This window comes from Adiantum capillus-veneris, chromosome 12, assembly GCF_014529385.1.
Source record: "Adiantum capillus-veneris isolate H3 chromosome 12, ASM1452938v2, whole genome shotgun sequence".
Lineage (NCBI taxonomy): Eukaryota > Viridiplantae > Streptophyta > Polypodiopsida > Polypodiales > Pteridaceae > Adiantum > Adiantum capillus-veneris.
The window spans coordinates 148211123-148216505 of NC_140942.1; positions in this window are offsets into that span (position 1 = coordinate 148211123).

A 5383-nucleotide genomic window follows, 5' to 3' on the forward strand; every position below is an offset into this window, starting at 1 on the left:
CTCCAAGTGCCAAGTGAGTTTATACTTGCGGTTTCTCGAATCTATGAGAAGGTGATGTGTCAATTGCGCATGGAAAGAGGAATTTCAGAAATTTTTGTAAACATTGTTGGCGCTGAACAAGGATGTCCATTGTCACCAACTCTCTTTGGTCTATGCATCGATCAATTGGAATGAATGGGACTTGACTTTATGCAAGAAGAAGGCATTGAAGAGGTCACTATTTGCAATGTGATAATCATGCTTTTGTTGTATGCGAATGATGTAGTGTTTCTAACACACACTTTAGAAGATGCACAAAAGCTTATTGTTGTCCTTGAGAACTTTTGCTTGCATAGTGGGCTCATTGTGAATGAATAAACAAAGGTTATGCTTGTGAAAACCAACCATAAGGAGAAGCCATGCATTGTGTATAACAATGAGACACTTGAAGTTGTTGAGAGCTTTAAGTACCTTGGCCTTGAGGTTCAGTCCAATCACAAGTGGCATGAATGTGCTATGCGTCATTTGGAAGTGGGAAAGAGTATATTAGGCATTTGAGAACATGTGTAATGCGCAAAACATCAAGTGTTGGGTTCTCAAGAAGTACCTCTATGACACATTGGTGACACCGGTTCTTCTTTATGGAGTTGAAGTGTGAGGCGGGAGCATCTCAAAATCTACTTGGAAAGAGTTTGAGAATGTCCAAAAGCGTTTTCTTACAAACTTTCTCTAAGTTAAGACACAAACACCATATATGCTCCTACTTCTTGAGGCGGGATCTCTTTCGATTGAGGTTATGGGCATGGAAAGGGTGGTGGAGTACATGATAAAGATGCGTCAAAACCCCTCACATTGACTTCCTACAATTGCATGAGAAGCAAGCAAAAAAGTTCAAAAGACGCATAAAAGCAAGATCTTGAGCACGGGATGGATGCAAGACATAAAGAAGTGGTTTGGGAGATGGGATGCATTACACTTGCTACATGATGCTTTAATTGACTCCCAAGTGAATGAAGCTTTTCTACAATACCAATGTACGGATTGGGAGAAATCCAATCGGTCACGCTCCATATATTACACCACCCATATTGTCCCCACCTACAAAACCATGTTCTTCGCTAAAAGAGGAAACCATGCTCACACTTACATGCTTGAGCCTATCCCCTTGTTGGCGATACTCACTATCGCAGCCATTCTGCTTGGCTCCCATTCCCTTCGATGCAAGACAGGGCCTTGGGGCGATGGGAAAGAGTCAAATTGACTGTGCATATTATGCTCACTGCAAGTTTGAGAGTCTGAGTACCACATACTACTAGAGTGCTCAGCTTTTGGTCACATCCAAACTCGCTTCTCTCACATTTTCAACCATGACTAAGACCTACACACTTTCCTCTCCCTGCCACAGTGTGGGCTCTCCATTGTGACTCTCATAACCACAATTTTGGAGCATTAAGAGTTACTCATTAGCCATACACATACTACATCACATGTAACTTTGGTCCCATAGGTCATCTTAGACGTCTGAGGACAATAATAAAATCTCTCTCTCTCTCTCTCTCTCTCTCTCTCTCTCTCTCTCTCTCTCTCACACACACACACACACACACACACACACACACACACACACATGCTCCTGATGAGCGCTAGCGACCCCACCCTCTCTCTCTCTCTCTCTCTCTCTCTCTCTCTCTCTCTCTCTCTCTCTCTCTCTCTCTCTCTCTCTCTCTCTCTCTCTCTCTCTCTCTCTCTCTCTCTCTCTCTCGCACATGCTCATGATGAGCGCTAGCGTCCACATAGGCCACCAACTCTTAATCTCTCTATGACTTTTTAGAGGCCACCAACTCTTAATCTCCCCAGTCCCACTCCCTACCTCATGCGCTCAGTTATAAAGGACGCTAGCGACTAGTTGAGATGGAAGAGCCGCAGTGAAAGTTTTTTTAATAAGGCAATGATGGTGATGGTGGAACCATGGCAGGGGGGAGCGATGGTGGCACCACGATGATGGTGGAATTAAAAAGGTATCTATGATAGTGCTAGGCTATAGGTGGGTGGAGGTGGTGTAGAGAAACATCAGCTGGCAGGGGCGGCCATTGCAGGTGGTCATGGCATGACTATGGGATTGTGACATCATCGACATACAAGATGGGATCATTGAGCTTGGTGCGCCATGGCTGTGGAGTGAAAGCTTTGTTTTCTCTCTTGCCCACAAGATCTTTCGATCTCGTTGCGTTTACTTTGTCTCTCATTATGCCCTTTGTTGATTGTTGGCACGCGTCACACCGCCTTCACCCACCAATGGCATCTATTGCCCTACAAACACCCACCTATTTTGATATGTGCCACTTTGCTCGCTTGTGTGCCACCCTCACCATGTCTTGCCTACTGTAGTATCGCTCTACAATGCCATCGACTCTTGTTGTTGATGGATATTACCACTGCCATGAATGTAACAAACCTAGTGGATGCCTCTATCTATTGGACTGCCTGCCGATGCTGTCACAATCCCATAGTCATGCCTTTGCCACTTGTAATGACCTCCCGTGCCAATTGATGTCACTCCACACCACAACCTCCACCCACCTATAGCACTCCATTGATACCCCTTTAAATCCACCATGTCTGTGGTGCCACCGTCGCTCACCCTTGCCATGGTTCCACCTTCACTCATGGTCACACGGTCTCTCTCTCTCTCTTGGAAAGAGTTTGAGAATGTCCAAAAGCGTTTTCTTACAAACTTTCTCCAAGTTAAGACACAAACACCATATATGCTCCTACTTCTTGAGTCAGGATCTCGTCCAATTGAGGTTATGGGCATGGAAAGGGTTGTGGATTACATGATAAATATGCATCAAAACCCCTCACATCGACTTCCTACAATTGCATGAGAAGAAAGCAAAAAAGTTCAAAAGACACATAAAAGCAAGATCTTGAGCATGGGATGGATGCAAGACATAGAGAAGTGGTTTGGGAGATGGGATGCATTACACTTGCTACATGATGCTTCAATTGACTCCCAAGTGAATGAAGCTTTTCTACAATGCCAATGTATTACGACTTGGGAGCAATCCAAGTAAAAAATAGAAAAAAAGAGCAAAATCTAATGAGCTTTTTAATAATGCGACTCTCATCACTACAATTTTGGAGCATCGAGAGTCACTCATCAGCCGTACACATACTACATCACATGTAACTTTGGTCCCATAGGTCATATTTGACCTCCGAGGACGATAATAAAATCTATCTATCTATCTATCTATCTCTCTCTCTCTCTCTCTCTCTCTCTCTCTCTCTCTAGCCGGAGATGATCAAATGGACGGAAGATTTTACCCATGAGTGGATGTGTGATACGTTCAACCTTGAGAAGGATGGAAAAACTCCAAGTGCCAAGTGAGTTTATGCTTGCGGTTTCTCGAATCTATGAGAAGGTGATGTGTCAATTGTGCATGGAAAGAGGAATTCAAAAAAAGTTGTAATCACTATTGGGGTTAAATAAGGATGGCTGTTGTCACCAAATCTTTTTGGTCTATGCATCGATCAATTGGAACAAATGGTACTTGACTTTATGCAAGAAGAAGGCATTGAAGAGGTCACTATTTGCAATGTGATAATCATGCTTTTATCGTATGTGGATGATGTAGTGCTTCTAGCACACACTTTAGAAGATGCACAAAAGATTATGGTTGTCCTTGAGAACTTTTGTTTGCATAGTGGGCCGATTGTGAATGAATCCAAAACACACATTAAGCTTGTGAAAACCAACCATAAGGAGAAGCCATGCATTGTGTACAACAATGAGGCACTTGAAGTTGTTGAGAGCTTTAAGTACCTTGGCCTTGAGGTTCCGTCCAATCACAAATGGCATGAATGTGCTATGCGTCATTTGGAAGTGGGAAAGAGAGCATATGATGCATTTGAGAACATGTGCAATGGGGAAACATCAAGTTTTGGTTTCTCAAGAAGTACCTTTTTGAGAATGTCCAAAAGCGTTTTCTTACAAACTTTCTCCAAGTTAAGACACAAACATCATATATACTCTTACTTCTTGAGTCAGGATCTCTTCCAATTGAGGTTATGGGCATGGAAAGGGTTGTGGTATACATGATAAAGATGGGTCAAAACCCCTCACATCGACTTCCTACAATTGCATGGGAAGCAAGCAAAAAAGTTCAAAAGACGCATAAAAGCAAGATCTTGATCACGGAATCGATGCAGCACATAAATAAGTGGTTTGGGAGATGGGATGCATTACACTTACTGCATGATGCTTCAATTGACTCCCAAGTGAATGAAGCTTTTCTACAATGCCAATGTATTATGGATTGGGAGAAATCCGGTGGATCACGCTTCATACATTACACCACCCATAATTTCCTCAACTACAAAACCATGTTCTTCACTAAAAGAGGAAACCGTACTCACACTTACATGCTTGAACATATCCCCTTGTCAGCGATACGCACTATTGCAGCCATTCGGCTAGCTCCCATTCCCTTCAATGCGAGACAGAGCGTTGGGGCAATGGAGAAGAGTCAAATCGACTGTGCACATTATGCTCAGTGCAAGTTTGAGAGTCTGAGTACCACACACTACTAGAGTACTCAACTTCTGGTCACATCGGAACTTGCTTCTCTCACATTTTCAGCCATGACTTAGACCTACACACTTTCCTCTCCCAGCCACAATGTGGGCTCTCCATTGCGACTCTCATCACCACAATTTTGAAGCATCGACGGTCACTCATCAGCCATACAAATACTATATCACATGTAACTTTGGTCCCATAGGCCATATTTGACCTCCGAGGACGATAATAAAATCTATCTATCTGCGCGTCCACCATGTGTGTGTGTGTGTGTGTGTGTGTGTGTGTGTGAGAGAGAGAGAGAGAGAGAGAGAGAGAGAGAGAGAGAGAGAGAGAGAGAGAGAGAGAGAGAGAGAGAGAGAGAGAGAGAGAGAGAGAGAGAGAGAGATTATTGTCCTCAGAGGTCATATATGACCTATGGGACCAAAAAGTCAAAACATACAAATGATGCCTCTTGATAATAGGGCAGTGAAGCATGGGCAATTTTGGATACAATAACAATGTGACACATGTCACTTGGGAAAAAAAACTAGTATCTAAAGGATGGTATGCACAACAATAGAAGGCTTAGGAGAGCAAAACTCTCGTATGATAGCCTTCCCCCCACAGTAGACCGCCCATTGTCCTTTGCCTCATGGTGCATGCACTTTCTTGAGTTCTTCGCCTTTGTTTTTGAGTTGTGACAGGGTGAGTTCTTCTGCGATTCATAGCTTAGTGTCCTTGAGAAGGTGTGTTTGTTGTAAGAGCTTGAGTCAATCTTCTCTCTTCTTGAATTCGAGAATGGCTTGTCCACTTGGCAATGGCTTGCTTCCATCGATCATT